A 27633-nucleotide genomic window follows, 5' to 3' on the forward strand; every position below is an offset into this window, starting at 1 on the left:
TAGTAAATTAGTTCGTCTTTTTAATACATCAGTTTTCTTTTCAAACGTACATATATTATATAAATTAATAATTAGCAATTAAGTTTGCGGCAACATTTATGGTGCTTAAGATTATAAAATATATCTGCTTCTTCCTTATAGTGGATTTACGGACTTGTCACCCGACCAACTATGGCGGATAACTACAGGTGCAAGCTATGTTTTCTGGAAATATCCGAGAATATGCTCCGAAAGGGTACGAAAGGGTAGAGATGCTCAAGTCGGTCCAACCAGCTGTAGGGTCCATCGGGCCGTCCGATCTGGTCCAATTTTGTTGCGTTTAAAAAAAATGCGACGTCTTATTGCGGACGTATCTTCACATATATTATGTTTGTAACATATATTAATTTATTAATTATAATCATCTATTTTTGTTAGCTCACCATGCTTCTCTCTCCCATGGGTACTTTTCATTAGAAAGTCGCTGTAAACTCACCTAAAGCACACACGAGTACCCAAGACTTGGGTATCTGCTCCTGAGATATTCCTATACGTAAAAAAATGATGATGCTTCACATTCACATTGTGATACGCTTGATTAAGGACGAGTGTGGTGCTGGGCGGATTGGTTTGGATGGGTCTATGTTTGTGTTGCTTCTTCCAGTGTATTTATCTACATACAAATACATACCCAGGTGTTAATAATAGTATTTTGACTACGTTGGTAAGTACTGTAGCAATGTGGTAAAGTATTGCCATATAAATCCATTGGTAAAAATTAATCATATGGACGTTTGAACTTTGACAGACAATGAAAATATTTATGAGCAACTTTATAAGTAAAATCTGTAGAACTTTTAATCATACTTATATTATGGGATAATTATTGTTAAGTATGTTAGTTGCAACGTCAGTTATAGGTAAATCATTATACAGTGACACCATGGGACGGCAAAAGCGGTTTGCAGTTGTAGTGGTATTGTTTGTTAGCATTGAAAAGACATTGCAGAAAACAATTCCAATACACCCGCAAATCGCATCAGTTTAAATTTATTCCGAGATACTATGTATTCACAAAAAACCGCCGGTCAAAAACTGCACGTAGAATATTTGCTTTAAAAACATAGTATTGTTAAGTTTTATTTATGCAAATGCCGAAATATAATACCTTTCAAAACTGTTGAAGAAACCGTGGTTTGGTATTGACTTTGTCATAAACTTTTTAACCAAATTTAACTAGCAAAAAGACAAAGAGATTGGACAAAAAGAGCTTAATAATAATGATATTTATCATACAACACATGACAGATATGTATGTATAGACATTATTTTTATTTTTTTTTAACATACATAAAAAGTGAAGATAACTAACGTAGCAACAAATATTATTTATTGTTTTTTTTGATGAGTTTAATCATTCTTACAATACGTAGAAAGAATAGCATCATTATTTTCTAAATACTTTCATAAAATTGTGATCATACTATAGCAAATAATGTGCCATCTTTGGGTACCTACCAGATAACATGTTTTAAAAGTAATTTTCTCACTTTTTATATGAAAAGGGTTATGCTGTAATACTTTCTTCATTCATAATGTTAGCTTTATCTAATTACTCTTTCCTGAGCTTTCATTCAATATAGGTACCTACTGCAATAAATGTGTTGTTAATACGTGGTGATATTAAATGTTCAAATTAACTACACATTGTTGTTCAAAGTTCATTCTCTCTTTAATTTAATCGTATCATGCCTATGGTACGTACAAATCTGGTTTGAGATACAAACCGGTTTATGTCGTCTCTATTTTGTTATTTTTTCGTTCACTTTATTATTGATAGCAGATAGTTGTTGTTGTATGGTACATTCAACGAATACATTAATGATATGAAGATAATGTATTGTACACTAAATGGTGTCAAATCCGAAATCCAAAATGGCGGATGATTTATTAATTAAAAATTACACATTTCATTGAAAATGCTGCCCACTGTAGTCAGTATGACATTGTTCAGTATGACAAGTTTGATTTTTTGCCCTTACAAACGAAGATTGTGCAGAGTTCAAGTTCACTTTGAGTTCACCTGCTTCATAGCGGTATAAAATCTAATATTGGTTAAAAACAACTCCATACTAATCACTTCACATTTCATTAAAAGCATACCGCTTATTACCAAATACCCTGATCAATGAACGGCCCCGATTGCTTTACGAACTGTCATAAATTATGTACGCAACAAATATATACAAATTAAGCCCACCATATTATGGTAAATTAGGTAAATCAATGTTATGTTTACTGTATTAGTACTGTCTGTAGCACAGAACAGATAATAAATAGAATACCGATAGGCTATATTCAATACGCCGCATCTTGATGCAGGGTTTTGAGTGTGAGTGTCCTACGAAAATGAAACACGCATTATGCACGTGAAATAGTGTGTGTAATACACCACCAACATTAAATGAGCGTAAATGCATAAACCGAGAGCAGTTTTCAGTATTAGACGTAAAACGTATTCTTGACACGTGTGTAAGTTTAACCCGGATTCTTCCTTACTCGAGTCGGTTACCTGCTATCGCCTTACCCGTTATGTATTTCAATTCCCATTATTTCTGAGTTCCCTGGTCTGTAGGTACTGAAATATATATATGTGAAGAATTGACAAGACGGTTCATAGAACCCCTACATAGAGTATAAAAGGATTCCTAATTAGACAATATTTTGTTGAATTAAGTAATTGCTTTGAAATCAAACACGCACATTGGTTGAAGAAAAAAAGTGAATTTGACCTTAGCAATTTGAATTTGCTTTGGATTTGAACTCGTGACCTATCTAACATCTAATTCATGGTGGAAGCGATTTTAATACAAGCAAATATTAGGTATTGGCGACCAAAAACTTACGTGAGAAATTTAATTACGAATATAATTCTAGCATGTAATACACACTTGTTCAACCCAAAGGCAGTGACCCAAACCCAGACCCAGAGGCCGATAAAGTTGTTATCCACATAATTGATATCAAGATACTAAGCTGTTATTTATAGATGGCTAAACAGTGCATAAACGACACAGAAAAAAACAAAAAAAAGTAGAATGGTGGTAGATTTTTTTGGCAGTGTAAGCGACTCATTTAGGTGTTGGTGTCGTTACTTTCAAATGACACCAACACCGTTCCAAAGTGATTTGGTCATGGTCGGAATGTCAGAAGAATCTGTCTTTCTTCCACTTAAATTTTTATCTCTTATAAGTAATCAACAGATACTTATAACATAAATAAAAATTCATCGCAAAATATAATATGCAGTTACTATTCAACCGCCCCTCAAAGTAAAATGTAGTAAGTATACGGATGTTATTATTGTTACGTAAATATCGGCAGTGTACTTTACTCTGTTTTTGTAGTACTTATTACTTTTATATCGCCTCAGGTGCATTCTAGATACTCAGGTACTGTACGTAACAACTAAAGAGGAGAGAAGAAAGTGGTTTGCAGATTTTATAAACACCTTTGTACCTAGGGATGTTACATCGAAAGAAAACATATCAATACTTACATGTTCGACATTTTTATGTTAATTTTCCCAGTTTCCCCTCCGAGTTTGGTATTGTATCTGGAATAAAGTAACGATTCGTTGCTACCTTCGTCCCTCTATGTCCTTTTACACATCACGTGGTATCAATAACACATTTTCGTCAAAATCACCACATCATCATCATCATCAGGGGCGCGACAACCCGGTGTGGGTCCTGGCCTCCTCCAACAGCTCCCTCCACCTGTCCCTATCCAGTGTGGCCGCTTTCCAATTTGGTGCCCCCAGAATACGGCAGTCACTGACTGCTCCATCCAACCAGCGAATCTTTGGCCTCCCTCTTCTTCTACGTCCTATTGGATTGCTGGACATCACTCTCTTTGCCGGTTCATTGTCATTCATACGGTGCACATGACCTAGCCATCGCAGTCTCCCAATCTTAATTGATTGAACTGCGCTGCAATCTTCGTACAGCTCAGCATTATATCTTCTCCTCCAATTGGTGCCATCCCTGATCGGTCCATATATACGGCGGAGAATTTTTCTTTCAAAGATGTTCAGGGCTCGTTCATTTCGCAGAGTTAGTGTCCAGGTTTCCGATGCGTAGGTGAGCACTGGCTTTACTAGTGTCTTATAAAGAGTGCTTTTAGTTCGGCGAGATAGTTTGCGGGACTTAAAATGTCTTAACAGGCCAAAGTAGCATTTATTCGCAGACATGATTCTCTTGTTGATTTCTTCTGTAATATCATTATGTTGAGTTACAAGAGATCCAAGGTATATGAAACTGTCGACCGTATCAAACTTGTATGCACCAATATCTAACTTTGGTGCGACTTCTCGTGGTGTGACATAGACAGGCATTTTTTTAGTTTTTGCCTCGTTTATTTGTAAACCCAAAATCACCACATATGAGGTATTTAATATACAGCGACGCTATATTATTTTCCCGGTACAATACTGATGTCAGTCAATGCGTTTTACGCGTGCGCCGATCGTATGCGTTGAACGCAATAGCAAAATTCCGATGTGTTTTGTCCCAATAAGATGGAAATAAACTATGTAGCAGTTCAATGGTGATATAAAATCTACACATGTTTTTTCCTAGGATTTTACTGTCCACGTTTTCCGTCGTAAAGTGTATTGCTCACAATTGTCGAAAATAAAATATTACTCATTTTCCAGTCGCTTATATTCAACTCAACGTCCATCAGGTCACCACGTTGTAGATTATTTACACTTAGATAAATAATAAATTTAGTTAATAGCAATGTGTGAAAAATTTGCAAACCCACACACTATTGATCTTTGAATATAATCGAGTGAAATATGACGATTCTGAAGTTTGTACACATCATTTAACTGAGAGATTCCATTCGCTTTTTTCGATTTATTCATTTTATTATTGAGAATAATTTATGATGATTCCTTAACGTTTGTTTATGCGGGTTTAATGCTAATTATTACTAATCACTTCACACCAATAGCGCCACGTGTAAGCATGCCGAAATAATAATAATCATCGGTATTAGTGCGAATAGAGAGTACTAATGACTAGTACTAAGCAGAAGATCATAACAACAAAATTAATTATCTTCTTCTTCTCTTTCATTATTTATATCTCCGTTCTGAAAAAAATAAACGTGAAACACCGGCTCACCCAAAAATACGTCTCAAAGAGATCTGCAGTTATTTAGCCACAGCTATACGGAATATGGGGATCGCTGGAGAGTCATTATCATCAATAGAGAGACACATTTTAAAAAGCTCTATTTATTACCGTATTACAACAAAAATACATATAGCGTATATATTAAAAACAACGAATTTCCATATTTTTTACTTATACTGTTAATAAAGTTGCTAGTGAACTAAACTCATCTCGGGTCATATAACTGTAATATATTGTAATGTTTGAAGAAAACCTTATTCTATACTTATTATGACGTAAATATATGAAAATAAAGCTGAACGAAGTGTTACTTATTCTAAGTATTAATTAAATTAGCTGAAAATCATTTTTCATATATTTTTTTAATGTACATTTTTGTGCTTTTGTACAATTGAATGTAACGAAATGTCAAAATGGCTGCCATCTTGTTTCTAGCTACACCATCATTGTTTTTAAAAATTATTCCACCCGTCCGCCCAACTGTTTAAGAATACGATTCTATATTATTTTTCTAAAAAAGTTATTATAGTTACCGAGTACTTTAATTTAGATAGCTGTATGAAGCATCATGTGAATCATTGCGTGAAGCGAAATTTACAATCGAATACAGGTTTCGGTGAACTCCTTCCAAACACACAGGCTCTTACAAATGCCGGCCACAGACGGACAGTTCTCGTAACAGGTTGAACATGCCAGTTAATAACTATACAGTTATCTTTGGTAGATAATCTGCGGCGCCCATAGACGGACACTTTTCGACCTTTCAGATATGTGCCATGTTCAAACTGCCAGCGACCCCCCACTCCCGTGTTTTTGTAAAACTGTTGGAATTTCAACTAGCCGGAAGTTCTCGTTTGACGTTAGATGCTGGTAACGTAAAGTAGGAGTAGCTGGCGCGATTTGGCGGCAAATTTTGACAGTTCTGTCATAGTTCGTTCGTAAGAAGTATATTATTTTTGTTGCGTGTTAGTTCTTTTGCGAGATACTCATATTATATAATTACGAATATTGTGGTGTCAACTAGGTACCGCAAACAATATTTTCCACTACTTAAATGTAAATAAAAAAATAAAATGTAAACTTGATGTAAAATAAATCTAGACAAAAGAAATATGTACTTACGTAAATTTAGTATTAAGTTAATGTTATAATATGTACCAAATTAATAGATATTATTCAAAACCAATAAGTAAATTGTTTTGGTGATTGAATAAAACATATTACACAAATTTAATGTATATAACCCTGATTTAAATAAAACAATACGTATGTATTTTATCTTAATTAAATTTTATTAAAACAACAATAAGTATACTATGAATAATTTATTCAAAATAAAAGAATCTGGACATATATTTACACAAACAATAAATTGTAATCATAATAAATCTAACAAAGTAAAAATATTCGTAGATCAATCGTTCGTTCAAGTATACCCTACTTAAAACTAATTTAACACATGGCACCCCTGTGTATGATCTCGGCGAACATAACCTCCATAGTTTTTGACACTTGATCTGCCACAGACAATAACTGTACGTATATGGGCACGTCTGTTGACAGTTCGACAGATTTTAAATGGGGTAGTTAAACTGATCTGTGGTGTGTCCACTAACGTACAGTTATTGAACAGTTATTGTCTGTGGGCCGTATGTATGAGATTCCCAAATTCTTTATAAGCTATTTAACCGATTTTCCATCGAATAGCTAATAACACTCTTTGTGACGTAAGCGATCTGACGTCACGCGCCATTAAAAATGGCTGCCTCAGCTAGCTGTCACTTTCAAATGTCATTTTAATTTTGCATTCATTGCAAAAAACATTTGGTTGAGGCCCTTATTCGTTTTGTAGATTCTGTAAAACATTTGCGAACTTTAAAAACAGTTCCTAGTCGTGCTGTTTACAAAATACGTATAATTTTGATCCCTAGTCTATAATCTAGATAGTAGGTAACTGATAAAATGCCTCGCTTATTTCGCCTATTTCGCTTGCAATATTTCTCATGGAGACATAAGATGGACTTACGTAAGATTACGATAAAATATCTCCGCTAAACCACCGCAAAAATATGTATCTACTGCTGTATCTGGCATAAAAATATACAATTGTAAGCATTCTGCGTTCTTCAAAATATTACGGTACCACCTACCTACCTAGTTAATTATTGTAAGATAACTGTAATAAACGAGGCACAACTCTCAAATACACTGGAAACATCAATAGTATCATACGGTGATTGGTATAAATGATAATATTATACAGAGATCATTACATATTATTGTCTTAAATCATTTGCATTTTCTGTCATTTATTCTTATTCTCTTTTGAGATCTCAATAATTGAAGTGAAGTTAGTCATAATAATATTCAGTATTGCCACCAAATGTATTCAGTGCTGCCACCAAATGGAAAAGTTTACTGGCAATACAACCTTTCGTACAGTAGAATAATTATAAAATACATGTGATAAAATAGCTGATAAATTATTTAAATTTCATAATAATTATTCATGTATAATTATCAAATTTATATGGTACCGTTCGCACACTTTCAGACACATTTACAATTTCAAAATTTTGAATTATTTATCGGGGAATGAAATTTTATAATACGAACACCATGACACATGATATGTCACATTCGTGACGTCACTTAACAGCTAATTACGTTTTTACTCATGCATACAAACGTGCAGTATATAGCCTATAAGGTTTTTGGGAATCTCATGCATACGACAGTGTGCCATGTTCAAACTGCTACGAGAACTGTCCGTCTATGGGGGCCTAAAGATAGATCTTTCGAAATATTTTTTATACAACATTCTCAACGAAGAGTTTTTTTCTGGTGGTAATCAACAAAAGGTATGATCGATCATCAGTTACCGGTTATTTGTTGGTAATAACTTACTAAAGATAGGATATAGACAGTATACATATTTATTTTCATACGACTATATAATATATAAGTATATAAATTATGAAAAAATAGACGGATCAAGAGGCGCATCATACTGGGGTGCGAAACACCCGGGGGGGGGGGGGGGGGGGGGGGGGGGGGGGCAAAAGTAAAAAAAAAACTTCTCTCATATTATTTTCCCTATTTTTTTATTTACATTTTCGAGAAATATTAAAGGACATAAAGGGTGATAAAGAGTCCGCTTTATTGATGCGATATAATAATATGTACAAGTTTGTCACATAGCAACAAAATAGGACTGAGAAGAGTGGAAATAACAAATAGAGGCCTTAATTAAGCAGTAGATCGATCCTGTCTGAAACGATGATGATAGGTTATTAAAATATGTTTCATTCGAGGTGAACCCGAATATAAATTAATCATTGGAATTACTTAAATGAAAAATAATTTCAACAATGCTAATAATTGTTTCGAGTAGGCGGCTCTCTTGGTGCAGTGCGTAAGGCGCTTGCCTTCCACCCTAAAGTTCTGGGTTCGATTCCGGTCAGGACATAATATTTATGTGTTTTTCTCAAAGCCTGGGTGTTTGTGATTGTTCAAAATTACTAACACCACCTTGTACGAAAAATCAAGGACTACGGTGCATGGTTGCAGCATCAGCCCGTGCGGCTCCGTCTCGGGACGGTATGAGCACTTAAAATCGCTTCTTTCAGACACGTTTAAAGCGGCCGTGCATATCCACGGCTGTGCATATATGACGGGTGGTGGTGGGAACTTATGTTCAAAATTACTAACAACCATTTTGTACGAAAAAGCAAGGACATGGTTATTAATAGTACTAAAAAAAAACAGAACCGCCATCATACCTACATCCGCAAATATGTCTACTAATTCCTGCCATGCTCGCTTTTTTATTATTTTAATTGGAATAATCTGAATTCTGGATACTCCTAATTATATTTCTTTTTTCCACTTTATCAATAAACAATTACGTGTCCAAGCGCTCTATTATCCCCACTCGCGCACTTTTCCGGGTTCATTACTCATACCCAGATACTCTGCACTCACGGGTCCGGTCAGGACACAATATTTATGTGTTTTTATCAAAGTCTGGGTGTTTGTGATTGTTCAAAATTACTAACAACCACCTTGTACGAAAAAGCAAGGACATGGTTATTAATATTTCAAGTAGGTATAATGTATGTATGTGAAGATTTTTCATAGTGTGAGGAATCTTATTCTTATAGAATACTATGTACATAAATAATACAGGTTTAAAACGTTCGGTTTAAAAAAACTGCTTTGTCCATGTCCATATTAGAGTACATATAGGACCACCACGTGGAGCTTCCGTGAATCCCCGTAGCTCATTTGTCATATTATGTCTTCCCAGGTCATACGAGCATTTCCTATCTCCGCCATACATACACCTGTGTATGGAATTTAGGTACTTTCAAACAAAATGTATTGTACCCGTTTTACAACATACGAAGTGACGAGAAATATAGGGCAAGCAGAAGAGCACAAGAAGACCATATTTCTTGGACGTTCAATCTGCTTCAGTAGTTCTGTTCTGACATATTACACTTTCCAAAGATTAAAAAATAATAATTTGTGGTAAATAAAAACATGAATTATAAGAGCATATAATATATTAAAACCGCAAAAAAACCGTCAAGCGCATTTAGGACTGCAGATATTTTCTCTTGAATAGCAAAATAAAATGTCCAAAAATAATGTTTTAAGTTGCTCGAAAAATATAAAAAATGCCGGACGAATATAAATGAATGTACGATGGCAAAGTAAAAGTACATATAGAATTAGAATCCAGAAAAAATAAAAAAGTAAACATAGAGGTAATCGAATTGGATACAAATAACCCAACATGCAAGTAATACGTTGCTTATAAAAATATACCTTTAGAGTTGAATTAGTTGAGTATGTACTTTAATAAACGCGGCGCTTGAAATTGAATGTTTTATGAAACGGAAAATACTAACTTATTTTTATGTAAGTATATTTTATAAAAATAGGTGTGCTAGATATTTTGTTATGTGGCCTACTAAGCTAAGATGATCAACTTAATTGACGGAGCCATAACCGGAACTGCACTCCGGTCCATTTTGAGGCCTGAATAAACGTCAATTTGTATCGTAATTTGGTGATTTAAATTGGAAAATCAAAACAGGTGCATGTCCAATATCGTTATCAATAATTATATTATTCATTTTATTGATTTATAACGGACTTCTGCGTATCAATTTCGATACGAGCAGGTATAAGGATTTTATAATGAATGAACCTTTAATAATTAAAAAAAAAATCGTTTGTTGTTTTCTTAAATCTCGAATCTGACAGTTTCTATTCCTTATTTGAATTTTCATAAAGACATAGGTAGGTAATTTTATTGATTAGCATTGATAATTGTACGTAAAGTTATTTTTTGACGCACAATAATTGACCGAAGCCTTCCCAAAGTAACGTACCGATGGGTCAGTATCGACACTATGTAAGCATGCAAGCAACTTTCCTGTGATATAGCCTCAGCTGTTTGAGTGCGAGCACGCTAGCGTAATATATATGTGTGTACGACCGGAGAGATTGTCGTGTGGCCTGGCCTAACCGTTTTATCTGACGCTCAGTATTGTGAGCATTGTTCCACGCATCCGACGCGACTGACAGCCGAACCGCACATCTTCCCGATTATCGTAGCACCCGCCAAATTGAATAACAAATAATAGTAAAATCGTATACGCCATTTTCTTCCATTTGTCAACTGAGTGTCAAAAGTGCGCGCGCTTTTTTCGGCGCGGTTCCAAATTTGAAACGAAAGCGAATGCGCGGTTGCATTTTTGTTTCCCGCAAATCTTATTAAAGTGCCCGAATGTTCGGTATTCAAAAATATATCTGGTGAAGCAGAAAATTTTGTGGGAGTGATCTAAAGTGATTTGAGTGATATTATAACAGGTGGATTTGATATAATTTGAGGTTTGTTTTCTTTCTAGACACAATTGAATATAAATATATTTTATTATAATTATATGCATCGACCAGACAACATTCGCCTACGTCTCTCTATCATGGTTTTTATAGATTTGTTCGTGATATTTTAAATATAATTATGATAATATATGATTCGGATTGCTACCAATACCCCACCTACAGTCGTCTTATAAATATTATAATATTATGTATATTACTAGAAACATTATACTGTGTAGCAGTCGTCAGGAAAACTGGCGATTTCAATAATAATAAACCAATAGGTAATTAAATTACAAGCAATTAATTTTAATATAACTAATATTGCCAGTTAACCTTGGCGAAACCCGTAGTTAGATTCAAAACAATAAGGGGACGTTCATTACATTATCAGTGTAGATAGTCGGATATAGGTTAACACGATACACCCTCTATTTCTGTCATGATTTTAAGAGTTACAAAGTTCAGTTTGAGTTTTTGTAATTGATCGTTCTGAAAATATGTTTCTAGCCCGAAACAGATGTCAACGTCCATAAATATATGGAACATAGTAGAAATAACAAAACACTTAGTTTTTAAAACTATTATAATACAGTTATGCCTCGTAAACGTCAATTCAATTAATATAATGTATTAAGGCCGTATAAAATATACATAAATAGACAAATAATATCCATGGTCCCTACATCCTGAACAGGGAACCAAGGCTAGGGTCTTTGGTGGACTCCCTATCTATCGCCAATGTTATCTATGAGTAGTAGGATGATCTACAATAGCGGTTCCCAAATTCTACACGTCAATTATCATTTAAGTATGAGTATCAATCATCAGATCACATCAAATTGCATCGCAGTCACATATTTTAAAACAGTGTTCTTTTTTACTAATAGAGCAAATTTGTAATGTGTGTTTATTATACTTAGCTGGTCGACCCGCTACGCCAACCCCCCTATTCCCGGACCCTCAGGCTAGAGCCTTGTACCACTCTTGTGGAGGGCATGATAATAATTATATTATTATACCAACCAAACATTATATTTGTATAATAAAGCTGAATAAGTTTATACATACAACCTAACTACCTGCCGATTTTTTGAGATTAACTTAAATTAAGATAATATCGATAATTCAATTTTATTTAATGTACAGCAAGAAATATTTTCAAATTTACAGATTTTTAGTAGGTGATATATAGATCTACAGAAAGTGTTACGATTGTTATAATTCTACATTCCACTCTACTTATTCAAAACAAAATAACTTTTTTATAATCTCATAATTATTATGGAATGTGTTTGTTATCAATTTGTTCAGATTATTTATTTGATATCTTGGAAATAATACCTATGAATAGGATCGTCTTTAAAAATAATCTACGATTATAAGATACCTGTGTTGTTGTTTTAACATGATATTATCTACGTACTTTTTGAGATAACTGAAAAAGTCATGAAGATTTTTTTATTATCTGTTATCTAATGATAATCGACAGCTACATAATCTTATGTTTTTAGTAAAGCATAGTAATTATTTATCTGAATTTTATTATTAATATTATTTATTCAGGTTATAAACATGGTACCTAGTAGGTACTACCTATATAGTTTTATAATGTATGAAACCATTTTTGAATTTTGTAGTCAACGTATTGTTTACAAAATTGGTAAAATCTTTTTTAACTTTCCATTCACGCTGAGAGATCAAAAGCTCTCACTAGCGACCGTACAAACGACATCACAGTAGGTATTTATTATGTAGCTTAATTTGTTTTTTTTTTAATGCCTTTCATACCTACAAAATAGTACGTATATATACATGAATTGAATTAGCTTTACAATCCTTTGTAAATTTGGACCGCCTTGTGAAGAGGTTTCTTAATAAATTTTTATTTTACGAGAAATGGATGTCATTTACATGCTCAAACTATTTCATACTCTGGTTCCAAACACACCAAAAATAACGTGTTTTTTTGACAGATCTGAAATTTGAATCAGGGATCGACGATATTGTAAGCTAAACGCGTAGCCGGCCGGCCATTTTGAGCGTAATCATAGAATAATCAAAAAATATTTAAAGAATATTATTATGTGGGTACTTTTACACCGTACACGTATATTATGACCGAGTTGTATAAAACTTAACTCAATTAAAAATGAGTTACCATTGGATTAAAAAAATACACATATTATTAAAGTAATACAAAAAGCCTGAATCAATATTTTTTTCATATTACATCGCATTTAAAAAATCCACATTAGATACATTACACGTAGTCAGTGTTATTAAATTTATTTAAGGCATAACAAAATAAATATTAACAAAGATTGTGATAGAGGAGCTCTGCTTTGATAAGTAAAAATACAGTGTTTTGGTTCTAATGAAATTGTTGTAGGAAACCCCAAGTTTTAAACTACCCTTTTAACTTAACTAATGGTTTGATATAATTATATAATGTATTCACATTGACATATTATTCCCTCTACGACTGCATACCCTTCTTTGAGGGTGTATTCTACAGGGGTACCACATCAAAACGTTTATCAGAATGAATGTCTAAGGTGTAATTAATTACACTAGACTTTCTTCTTGTATTAACGTGTGCGTTACCCCTCACTATTAAAAACAAATAGATACTTGCCACTATAAAAACGCTTCTATGATATCGAATCACCTTTATATGCTGCAAACAATTACGAGAGTTTCGTCTTAGCATCCCACTTGGTCCAAGAATATTTCTAAAATAATTGTAAATGATAGTCGTTTGGTCCCAAGAGTGGTTGAACTGATTTCAATAATTGAGGGTTTTTCCCCCGACCATGTCCGATCCTAATAATATAATATGGGCTTCCACAGAGTGGAGGTTTGAGGAATTGGGGTTCTAAGGTTTAAAAGAATATAAGTGAATTAATGAAACAATGATTTAGAAGTAGGTTTTCACATTACCACATACCTATTTGATTTATACATAAATCAGGTATATAACTGCTTCGTATGGGAAGAGGTATCCATTATATTCTCAAAATGCAGTATATATATATATCTCATGGACATAGCGTATAAAATGTCGTTATGATTTCCATAGCAGCAGTATATAATTTTAATGTTTTCGCTGAGGCCCATTTCAGACGGGACACCGGTGTCGTGCTCGATATAATATATGGGGCCTTTGTATTATGTTTATGAACGCCCCAGACCTAATGAGTCAACGCGTGTCCGTTACACTTTTCCGTCGGCCGCTACATTCTCAAGCCGCCGATACACTTTTTTTTATTACCGCAGCCAGTTTTATGTTCAAATTTATAACGCGAAATTATGCGTTGACTCATTAGCTTTGAGGCGTTCATAAACATAATACAAAGGCCCCTTTACTCGAATACATAGGCCTCCTTATTATATACGAGCGCGACACCGGTGTCCCGTCTGAACCGGCCCTTAGCGTCCACCAAACACTACATGCAGAATTAATATCAATGTTACTTCGTATCGTAGTAATACAGGATTTGAGAACAAAACCTCATTTGCAAAATGCTGAAAATCGTTGCAATCGCATATTTAAATTTGTAGTCGATTTACTCAACTTGATTACCGATGTACTAGTTCAATCCTCAGCACTTGGATTAATATCTTTCTTTTGTTGTCCCAGGAACTCCTAAACATATCCTGTAAATATTATTACCACATACATACACGGGTACCTAATTAAATGTTCATTTACCACCGAGGCAATTTTAAAAAGCTTTTTAGAGAAACCATGGATTGATATTTGTAGTTCAAATACCCTGATAATTTTGTAAGTGCTAAAATAATACAACATGCAGGTATACAAGCTTTTGTCGAACGGGCACTGTGTATTTATAATTTTTCTGATGATCGTCGGCTGGGGTCGTTGCACTGCTAGATACAAGCATCCCCATAGTAAATAGTTTATTGCGGGTTTTATTCAATTCGTGGATCCCGCGGTTATTTAGCTGTCACTGAGGGCGTTTAGGACGATAGAATTCAATAGGATTATTTTATATTCAAATAACTAATACTGCACATATGTATCTATTTGGAAGCCATGTTCGACAATAAAATAAATAAAAATAGTATCAATGAAGCACATTTTTTACGATTCTAATGATTGCTTGATTCGTTCAGCTCATTGAACTAATCATATGTCTGTTTTTATATGGGGAATGATATATGTTGATATATTATGTATCTATCATATACGAGTATATATAGAAACAAAAAGTAACTACATTTAATTTGTTAATTGTACACAATAAATGAAATGCTATTTCCGTTTGTTAATGTCTTCGGATAAGATACTTTTAATTAAAATGTATAATTGGTGTTTTTCGATAAGCATACATACTAGCGGATTCAATGGGAATCTAGGGAATCCGTACCCTGTGTTGTTTTTCACTAATCATAATATTGTAACCATTTTTTGTTGTTGTCCGTTCCTAAAAAAATCTGTCTGTATCTGTCTACTTTTCCGTATTTCACGCGAACGAAGTCGTGGGTGATCGCTAGTTACATACTATATAGTTTTGACTATGTCCGATCCTAAGAATATCATATAGACCGCCACGAGTGTACGTTTGTATTAACTGACTTTAGTTTTTACGAGAAATGGATATTAGCCACTTGCTCAACCAATACTCTGACTCCAAACACAAATTGAAAAACAATATGCGTATTTTACAGACCCAAAATACGAACCTGGGACCCACGACATTATAAGCCGACTCGTAAGCCGTTCGGCCATCGTGGATGTTATATTGTAATCATATTCAAGCCAAATATGGGACCATTGTCATTGATTTTTGGCTACGGCGCTGTTCCTTAATTAAATATTAAAAATTAATTATACAATGATCAAATAAACGATTTTTTATTCAACGAATAATTCACAAGATTTGAGAATGTAGCAATCTTTATTGAACGTACAAATTTTGTAAAACCTCAGAAACATACAATTTTGAAAAAGAAGCCAGTCTCCAATATTAAAGATTTTTTAAAAATCGCTTCAGTTGTATGACTACTTGGTAGTTAATTTAGTCGTAATTAGGGAATCCAATCCCGAGCCATAATTCTGATCCCGGGATTTCGGGATTACAATTTGACAATCCCGGTCCCGGGATTGGCATTTTTTTCCATTGTTAATATAAAATTTTTATATTCACAAATAATATTGATAAAATCGGTCAAAATAAATCTAGTATAATTTATACTATTTAAGACATTTATTGTAAATATTGTATACGTTCAATCTTAGAAATGCACAAGTTTAATGGAGTAAATAATAATAAATAATAATGTGAATTTAATATGAGATTGCTGTTTCTGATAGTAAAGACTTAATGAATGGGTTAGCGAGATTTAAAATAGTAAAAAAAATCATGGTGTACTTATGGCCTTTCCGCTTCATAAAACTCATTAGTCAGCCAAATATGAAACTGCCGTAAAACGTATGAGATTATAGTAAAATTACTCGGTTAATAGTGCGAAGCATTGTTTTTTCCAATCTTTCTTATTTTTATTACTTAATTTATGTGAAAAAATAAAATGAATCGTCAACTTACACATGGGTATAAATCAAACTTCATTCAAACTCAGTTTATTTCTAATGTGGTTATCTGTTATTAATTTTCGTTTATATTTTCGTTTTTATTTTATTTCCCATAAAAATTGATAAAAAAAATAATCCCGAAAGTTTCGGGATTATGTTTATCAATCCCGGGATTCATAGGTATCGAAAATAGCTCGGGATCCCGGGATTAGAATCCCTAGTCGTAATTAGCTAAGCCGCATGTGGCTGAATTGAAGTACGCGGGAGCGAATTTATGTTTATGTAATATTTTGAAGATTTTTTTTAAATTTCGATGTCTGTTGTTGGTTAGGGGATTTTCTCATGCACTGAAGCACTGAAAACTCAGGCAAATCCGCCCTTGGAAGTCTGCACGGTGACAATACCAATATTTGAACATACTATACTGCTTTGCCAAGTAAAAAGACAGTGTTTTTGATTTTAGTAAAATGAGAACCCGATTTTTTCCGTTTCTCTTATAGTAAAATTATTGGATTGTTTTGATAGCTAAATAGACTGTATATATTTAGAGATTATAGACTATATCAAAACAATCCACTAAGTTTACATAATATAAAAGAAAATGTAGTTTAAAACTTGAGTTCTCATTTCACCAAAACCAAAAACACTGTCTTTTTACTTAGCAGGGCAGTATAATAAATAACCGTGAAAGTATTTTTATACATTCAAAATATTTTTTCTAGTTTTAGTGGGCAAAGCTATTGAATGTTTGTAGATAGCAATATGATACCGATACAGTTTATTTTTTGCTAGGTTTAATGTCAATATCGTAATGCACTAAGCATACATTTTGGTTTGGTTAACTTTGCGAATAATCAACAAGCGTCGCTTTATTTATATTATCACGCAAGCTACAATGTACTCGTACCTACTAGGTTGGTTCTTCGATTAGAATACTATCGTCATGTTTGTATTGCCAAGATAATGTAATAAATAATAAACGGAACATTCAATTAGACACACCCTATATACCTAAACAAAGAATATGTATATTTAGAAATAAAAAAAAGGTCTCACAGGTCAGGTTGTTAAATTAATGTCGTGTGGAGTAGTGGTTCCCAACCTTTCCGCGTCACAGCACTCTAATCAAATTGTAAAATTTTCGCGGAAAACTAAAGAATACTTCGAACGTACCGATCAGGTGTTTCTAAGTGTTCAATAATGAACGTATTTTACGTATTTCGGTTCTTGTCTGTTTAGTGGAAGCCAGCGGCAAACAAATTTTGAAAATAACCGATATACTGGATTATTTTCTAGGTTAGGTTAGGTTAGGTATTGCGCCCGGCGCGCATGTACCATTATGCTAAAGCTGTCATACTAATTACGACTTAACCATTGGCTCTTATAATACTAGCGCTTCCCAAATTGAGCTACGATTGGCTATCGACTTTTGTATTTTAAATCAAAGTAGGTATTAGGTACTTCAATTAGTTTAATTACTAGCCGACGTTACGGATTACTCCAAAATATTTTTGTATTGTCACGGTGGGCGCGATACCCGAGAGATGTAGGTTCGATTCCTGCGGGGTTTCTTACTTTTTTCAAAAAGATTTTTTCTATTGGTTATAATACATTTTCTCATAAGTGGTTTCAAAATTATGTATGTTCAATACTTAAAATTTTACATTCTTAGATCTTGTGAATTATTCGTTGAATAAAAAAAATAGTTAATTATAATATTATTTGTTATTTGTTATTTTTTATTTATTTTATTTTATTTTATTTATAAAAAAAAGAGTATTACGGCATTACAGCTTTTGGCCAATGCGCCATAATACATAATACATATAAATATATAAAAATATCTTAATTACAAATAACAACTAATATGACAAGAAAGTGGAAAAGACAGCATGTGTAAATATTAAAGAAATATGACAATATATACAATTATAAATTTATCCTATTTAAAACGTCTACAAACATTATATAATTAATAAAAAACAAATCAACCTTTATGGTGCCATCAAATAAGCTAATTGCACGATACACAGCATCATGAAACATAACATCTGTCCTGCGACGAGGTATCTTGAAGACCGTGGAGCTGCGAGTGATATTGGTGGGAACATGAAAATTAATATTTGCCAGTATATGCGGATTGTAAATGAACCCACGAAGAAGTAAAAAGAAATGCTTTAAAAGAACAATCACTCTTCGGGTAGACAGGGATTGCATTGATAGCATACCCAGAAGAAAACGAGTCGGGAAATTCATTTTATTGTCATTATCAGAAGGAAAGAACCCGTATGTTCTTAAGTAGAGAAATCTAAGAAATCTATTGTGGACTCGATCCAGCTTAATTGTGTGCATGAACCTATTAGGACTCCAAATAATGCTGGCATATTCAAGAATACTCAACACAAATGATACGTATAATGTACGTAGCACTCGGACGTTTTCGAATGATTTTGAAATCCTCATAACAAAACCAAGCATTTTGCTAGATCTAGTACTGATGTTAAGAATATGCTGATTGAAAGTGAACTTTGTATCATACAATACTCCCAAATCTTTTATCTCCGTTACCCTACTCAATATTATACCAGACAATGTGTATGGGAACAATAAGGTGTGCCTTGAACGATTGAATGAAATAATATTACATTTGGAGGTAGCGAATTCAAGTTTATTTAAGATAGACCATTGCGAGATAGCATCTAGGTCAGACTGCAACATCGCACAGCATAATGGGGTTTCAATAGTTCGAAAAAGTTTAAGATCATCTGCGAATAGCAAACAAGAAGAATTGGTTATAACTTTGACAATATCATCAAAAAATATTAAAAACAAAATTGGGCCAAGATTTGAACCTTGAGGAACACCAGAGTTTGTTCTAAAAATCCGCGATTCATTCCCATGGTAATCAACAAATTGACGGCGATTTTTCAAATAAGAAGCAAAAAAACATATTATACTATATGACGCGCCAAATGTACAAAGCTTTTGTAATAAAATATCGTGATCAACACGATCAAATGCCTTGGAAATATCTGTGTACACAGAATCAACTTGAATTGACTTATCCATAGAATTTGAAATAAAATTATTATACACTATAAGATTTGTTACTGTGGACCGCCGAAGTCGAAAACCATGCTGCGAATCGGAGAGGCGAGAGTCTATTTGACGGTTGATGTTTATATGTAATATCGATTCAAATAATTTACATGGAGCCGAAAGAACTGCTATTGGCCTATAGTTAGAGATCTCTGATCTAGATCCCTTTTTATGAAGCGGCCTTAGGCGGGTTATTTTCCATGCATCAGGAAAAGTGCTGGATGCTATGATTAAATTAAATATATGTTTAAGCGGAAAGGATATATGTTCGTAACAGCCCTTAACCACATAAGGTGGCAAGCCATCTGGACCAAATGAACTTTTGGGAGACAAATTTGAAAACCCATATTCCATATCTTTCTCGTCAAAAGCTGAGATTTGAATATCTTGCGTTGCAGACGAAGGACCAGCAGAATCGGGGTCAAGTAGCGGTTCTATTGAGCTATAAAGTGATTCAAAATGCTTAGCAAATGCATCAGATATAACATGGTTCTCTATAGGATCATTATTCAACGTCATCATGGCATTGTCTTTTGTAGTACTACTGGAACTAAGCGAATGAATATATTTCCAAAAACAATTAGGATCTGAGACAATATTTCGACCAATCGACGTTAGATATGATTTGTAATTATTAACCCCTCTAGATAGATACGTGTCAGCCCGTTAGGGGTTCCCCGAGATTTTACAAAGGGTCTCAATAATTATTGTTGCACCAACCAAAAGACTCTGAAAACCGACGTCGTTAAACAGAATAGAAACTTTGAGGTTTCAGTTCTGGTCCGTTCAGTTTTGAAATGGCGGTGTATTTAGACGATCGGTTCAGTTAGTTGTCCGTCGTTCAGTCCCAGTTGATAGTTCATTTGGGAAACGGCGACGTATATTTACATATTTTTATCCTCCAAATGAATAATATTGTTATAATAACTTTGTAAACATATTGGTTGATATAATGCAGTACATAGTTACGAGTATGTTTGAAAAAATAATAGTTCAATCGAAATTAGAAAAGTAGTATGAAAAATACGACAACGCAGAGCGCTTCGCCATATCGACTAAATAGTACTGAAATGCCTAAAGGCTCACATTAATTTCCCTAAATAGGCACCTAAATTAATTATTTAGGTACCTACCTACTTTCTCAATTAAAAAACAGATACTTCCATATTTCGTAATTATTATTATTTTCGTGATCACTATTTTTCCATAAGCATATAAATAGCCCCAATAAATCTCAATAAACTCTGTCATTAAGTCATTTACACGTCAATTAACTGGCAACTCTAAAAACTGATACGATAACTGATGGAAAACTCATTCTGCCTCGGCCACTTCAGTTTCGCATTTTACGAAACGAAGACTGATCGTGTGAAAGCACATTTTACTAATGAAAAGATTGCATTTTTTTTAATACGTATGGTCAACTAACTCTTCATAGTTACTCTACGCTTAAGGTACTTATATAATTTGTTTTTTTTTTTAATCCATTCGTTATGTTGACCGAAGAGCAATCAGACTTATAATGAATCCGCAAGGCATTCAAACGTCAGACGTGTCTATTATTAACGATCCAAAATAAGAAGGCTTTTAATTCCGACATGACCTCATCCAAAGGGGGCTACAAATAAAACAACAAGGCTTCCAGCTTTTTCAGCGCGCCCAAAATCTAGTTTTTGCTCAATGTCCGTTTTTTCCAAGTCACAGTTTTTTCCTCGTCGGGTTGCCTGCAGCCGATTGTATGTATTTACATCTATTGGCAGCAGTGCTCGAAGATTTGTTTGTGTTCAAATATATGATACATTCATAAATTAGTGGCTCACGTGATGGCATGTTAGTGGTGATTCGTTAAAGTGTAATTCAAATAGATACGTTTTGTGAGTCGAAGTTGTTGTACTGCTGACAGAGACGGCTTCGGTAGGCCAACTACATGAGTGCACATATTTGCTTTTTTCCGTAAATGCTAGGTATTTGTGAAACGTAAATATTATTTACTTACTCGAAAATTTACAAGTAGTTAACACTTATTTTTACTCACGTCTTGTTACAGTTAATCAGGAAATGAGATTTAGTCAGGGAACACAACAATTAGTGGGTTATCTTCTGGGTGTGGCTGTAAGATGGAATGATTATCGAGTGTGGAGAAATATAGAATATGCATTAAAGATTATCACGTAAACGAAATATAAATATGTATTCAATGTAAGTAGGTAAACTCAAAAGCCTTAGTATACCGGCATTAAGTCATAAAGCACAACTGGTTTCAAAGTCTTGGTTATTAATCGTAATTTAGGAGTTCTTAATATTTTTTTTCAGTTTTTTTTCCGTTTATGATTTATGATTCTCATCTAGTCAACTAAGAACATTAAACTTTTTCACTTACTGCTATATGGCCCGAACCTCACTTCACCACTCTGAAGAATATAGTAGTCGCACCTTATCTCACCATTATAATTGAGATGTAAGTACTTATGTTGTTACAATTCGAGTAAGTAATTACTTTGGTAGTTATTACTAATTTATTCGTAAAGATGAATTAAGTATAATAATAATAAAAAAAAAATGTCAAACTGATCTAATATTGTGATCCAAAAATCGGAAAATAAAAAGTTTTTCAACCGTAGACATTTTTTTCTTACCAAACAAGGGACAGATTTAGAGACATTTAAAATTTTAAACAATGTTAAACTTATCACAAATACATATTCGTTATAGATTAGAACTGTTCTTTTACTTATTGGATCTTGGATTACTTAGGGCTAAATAATTTCACAAGTACGTGGGGTGTTTTTGTTAAATTTAAAAATAGCATACTATTATATTATTACTACTGAACATATTTATTCGACATTGATGCGGTGAATAAAGGCACTATCCTCATCAACGTTCTTTTAGCATCCTCTTAGAAAAAAAGCAAAAACGATTAATTAAATATGTTTTCTCAGAATTCATAATGGTATGTAAGTTGTTTTGGATAAATATGTATCTATCTACTAGTGACATGCGGTGACCTGTTTGCTGAAAGGGATGCTGTTGAAAAAATACATAATATACCATCTACTTACTACTACAATTTCCTATATAAGTAGGTATTATCTACTTTGGATTATATAAATAATTAAATCTTGATGGGGGGGGCGGGGCGATGAAGTAGTACAAATTGTCAAGTTGCGACGTGGTAGCTCTGATATTTAAAAAAAATATTTATGTAATATTCATAATATAAAATATTTAGAATAATTAATGTTTAATCACCTACGGTGGTCGCGCGGCTTAAGCGTTGGTCTATAAAGCCGTGGGTGCCAGGTTCGAATCCTGGGTCTGGCAAGTACACATATTGTTTTTCAATTTGTGTGTGTCAGGGTATGGACCTAATAGGTTGAGCGAGTTGCTGACATCCATTTCTCGTAAAAAACAAAATCTGTCAATACAAACCTCCACTCTGTGGAGGCCCATATGATCCTATCAGGATCGGACATGGTCAAAAAAAAATGTTTAGTAAAACGTACAATACAATTGCGCAATAAAAATGTTTACGTAGTATTATTATTATTATTACAAAGAACCTACTTTATTGATTATGTCTAATGCCTTGTCCACACTGGCAACAAGTTGCTGGCAACCTCATTAAATTTTACGATAATTATCATAATTATCGTAAAATCTAACGAGGTTGCAAGCAACTTGTTGCCAGTGTGGACACGGCACAAGGATGTTCGCCATCTATGGCATCTGTGGACTACACGCCATTGGTATCTACATAGTCACTTATATTATGTATAATGATTTAGATAGCATAACAATGAAAACAAGACTATAATTTTAATGCTCATGTTTATCGCATTGGCAACATTTCTTCAACATACCTTCAAACCTGTCAACGCCACTGGATTTGAGTAATGGTGGGACACCCTATATCTTGAGAAAAAAACTAAAGTGGCACATTATTAAAATAAACATTAATGGGCGTCATCCAAGCAAGACATTGATAACAAAAGTACTAGTTATGATTCCTATCGAGAGATGTCTTGGATTGAATACCCCTCCCCTCTTTTATCTAATTACGTACCATTGCAAATACTACAATTCGGTTAGAAACAATAGCATGTAGGTATGTAATTCCGTATTGTACTTACTTGAAATTGTGCGAAAACTACTTAACCTATTTTGGTGTTTGATAGCATGAATGAAAGACCTGGGTCTCAAGACGAGTGCAAAAATGAAACTGACGATTTAAGAGTCACTAGTTTAGTTAAGTCACTAGTTTATTATAATCATTAAGTATTGCTAGTTGTTGATGATTAGTAGACAAAATACTTATTTATTTTATCGTTACCTAACTTAGGATGCCAGGATGCACAAAGTCCTGGGTAACTCCCGAATTCGCCACTGCTAGTAACTTAGTAACTCGATTGTTGTGTCTGTGATATATCTTTTCGGAGTAGACTGCGTCTTAACCCGTCGGTGATTAGTTTTATTTTATTTTTGCACTTTATTTATAATATTATTTTGATTAATGATCACTAATAAAAAAATAGTACGGTGGAGTGTGGTTAAATTAGTCATTTTGGACTCTGTGCCGTGGAGTGAAAAGTATTCCACTAACAAAAGTTTAGTGTTGCACATAGTACATATTTACTTTTAATAGAGTTACAGATAGGTACATATCTTACCGTTATTCCTAATGTCATATTAACGCACACTTAGGCATAAAGTCCACTAAAGCGGGCTTGCGGGGCGCTCGCGCATATTCTATGTGAATCATCGAAAATACAACGTAATCAAATACGCCAGCGCACACTGGATTTGACGACGCATTGTGCCCGCCCGCCCCACGAGTCATCGTTGTGTGGCTTCTCAGCGGCACGAATTAACAAAAATACAACGTAGTGCATTCATTGAACACGGCAAACAAAATCACGCTCCTAGAAGCGTCGTCGATAGACGGGCGAGAAGGCATTATTTTATAACAGTGAACTCTTTGTTTAGTTATTGTGTGTCCGATATTTCGCTGGTAGAATGATGTCATCGTGGATATTAATTACAAACCCCGAGAAATTTAATAATATTTTTATTGCTTTGTTATGAGAGACGCTGATAATAATAATTATTTTGTGCTCCTTTAGCCCCTTATTACATAGGTGAAGGGTAATGCGCGGGTGGGAGGGGGCCTACTTCGTAGAGAGCGCACCGAGCGCCGCTTTGGTGGGCTTTATGCCTTAGTATCCGTCGCAAACATAATCTGTTCTCGAAGTATATTATAAGGTTGCTCCGAGCCTTCCTAAGGTGTCATGATTCGCTAGGTGTTATTTCACAAAACGTTTGTTTTCTTCACATTATATACTTTTTATTTAAATATTATTTTTATATACACTAGTATAACATAATATAGTTATTATACATATACACTGACAAAAATATCGATATTTATACAATCGATTCAATGTGCAATTTAATACATAACGTATTGTATTCAAACAAAGTTAAAATAATAATTACGTAAAATCGCTTATTCAATTAATACGTATGTTATGTGCCGACTTCAAAATATATTGATACCATTGTATTTGCTCATGAGTTTACTTCATATAGTAATAATAATAACGAGATATTTTTCAGTTATATAGGTGTCTAATATAATTATAATGCAGTACCGAAGATTTGATACCAGTGTCCGCTTTCTGTATTATATTGACATCTACGTCATGGCGCTGTTTGCGATTTAAGTATTACACCACGCGCTTTTTGCATGCTTAGCAACGGTTTTAGTTCCAGAAAAGACCGCGATGACGTGTACGTCTCGATATATAAGCCAGAGTCTAAGTGAATATTTAAAGTTTACCTTAATTCAGCGATTTACAAACTGGGAGGCGCGGAGTGTTGCGAAGAGAGGCGCGAAAAGTTTCACACAATTAATGTAACCACAGGTTTGCAGTTTGCAAATGCTTATTTTATAAAACGGCCGCCAAATATAAACTACATAAAACAGTCCTATAAAAGGTTGTTTGCAAACCTGTCTGAAAATATGGAGACTAATTTTATAATACCCCACTTCTATAGTATATTGTGAAGCGCGCTGGCTAACTCGTGAAAAAATGTAATAAAAGGGTTACATCATAATGTTGAAATTTGAGGCAAATTCGTTTAGGAATGATAATTTTGTTGTTAAACTTGTCTATTTGGTTGAAATTAAAAAAAATGTGTGAATCAATGCAAGGACCACTAATGCATTCACTGATTTAAAAAGACGAAGTAAAGGCATTCATAAAATATTGGAGCTTTGGAAACCAAATTACAAAAAAAATAAGTTCGCCATGTTTCCACTTTTAAATGATTTGTGCGCCAGATACATTGAAGCAAACAAAAATCTATTTACTGAGTTCTTGGTTAGTTTGCTAATGAACTCTTCATGTTATTTTATTAATAGTAAAAAAAGCTTTGTTTCAAGGCTGTTAAATATTTTAAATATGTGGTTATGCGTTGCAATTTGATGTGATACCTATATGATGATTGATATACTTAAATGATAATTTTTGATATATGATGATACGAGGGTGGGTCAATAATTCCTTAGAAAAAAGCATTAAAACAGTTTTTATTTTTGTATTTTTTTTTTATTTCTCAACATAATCTCCTTGGAGCTCAATACACTTGGTTAGACGTTTCTCAATTTTTTTTAAACCGTCAGAAAAATAAGTTTTCGGAAGGTCCTCAAAATAAGCATTTGTCCGATCGATGACTTCTTCATTTGAAAAAAAACGTTGTCCACTTAGCCATTTTTTTAAGTTTGGGAAAAGGAAAAAGTCACTGGGGGCTAAATCTGGCGAATACGGTGGGTGGTCGACCAATTCGAACTTCAATTCTTCAATTTTAGCCATTGATCGTAAATATGTGTGAACACGGACATTGTCCTGATGAAAGAGGATTTTTTTCCTGTTTAAATGAGGCCGTTTTTCTTCAATTTTGTTTTTTAGCTGGTCCAATAAAGATGCATAATAATTCCCTGTTATTGTTTTTCCTTTTTCCAAATAGTCAACCAAAATAATTTCACGTGCATCCCAAAATACAGTAGCCATAACCTTACCAGCTGATTTTACGGTTTTCGCCTTCTTTGGACATGGTTTGCCTTCGCAATCCACTGCTTTGACTGTTCTTTCGTCTCGGGAGTATAGTGGTGTATCCATGTTTCATCTACAGTCACAAAGCGACGAAAAAATTCATCCGGATTGCGTTGCATGAGCGACAATAGGGCTTTAGAGGCCACCACCCTACTGCGTTTATTGTCGACTGTGAGCAAACGCGGCACCCATCTTGCAGAAATATTTTTCATGCCCAATTTGTCATGTAAAATAGAAATGACGCTACCTTTTGAGATCCCTGTGACCTCAATTATCTCACTCAACTTTAATCTTTGGTCACTTAACACCATATCGTGGATTTTATTGATCATTTCTGGTGTAGTCACCTCTACAGGACGTCCTGAGCGTGGTTCATCCTTTGTTGATGTACGACCACGTTTAAATTCATTTAACCAGTTATAAATAGTTGCAAGTGAAGGAGCAGATATGCCGTGAACTAAATCCAACTCATTTTTTATTTCCTTTGCTGTTAACCCTTTTATATTAAAATGTTTAAAAACAGCTCTAAACTCAATTTTCTCCATTTTCCATTTTTCCATTTTCCACAAGCAATTTTTTTTTTAAATGTACGAGAAACACACAACAACCCGACCAATCTGATTGAAACTTCGCAGCATACTGAATCGGTAGTGCCGCTGCATGAAAACAAACCGCTTACAGTACTAGTCGCGCCACCTGTCGGCTTTTCTAAGGACTTATTGACCCACCCTCGTATTTAAAAAGGTGTCTGTATTATTTAATGAAATAAAGGGGGGGA

The 27633-nt window shown here is 33.9% G+C and overlaps 1 protein-coding gene across 2 annotated transcripts in view; it reads left to right on the forward strand.

The window, feature by feature from the left end:
• The window catches only part of for (cGMP-dependent protein kinase for), a 386069-nt gene that overhangs the window by 34910 nt on the left and 323526 nt on the right, over positions 1–27633 (forward strand). Inside the window, exon 1 of one of the 2 annotated variants that reach the window (XM_085953299.1) lies at positions 10740–11087. The exons of the other annotated variant lie outside the window; for it this stretch is intronic. The gene's annotated coding sequence lies outside the window, so the exon portion shown is untranslated. Of the gene's footprint in view, positions 1–10739; positions 11088–27633 lie in introns of those variants that run through there. 2 annotated transcript variants of the gene reach the window in all.

The sequence above is a fragment of the Rhyacophila brunnea genome, unplaced genomic scaffold (genome assembly GCF_057557595.1).
Source record: "Rhyacophila brunnea isolate RB1 unplaced genomic scaffold, BYU_Rbru_1.0 scaffold_3, whole genome shotgun sequence".
NCBI classification, from domain to species: domain Eukaryota; kingdom Metazoa; phylum Arthropoda; class Insecta; order Trichoptera; family Rhyacophilidae; genus Rhyacophila; species Rhyacophila brunnea.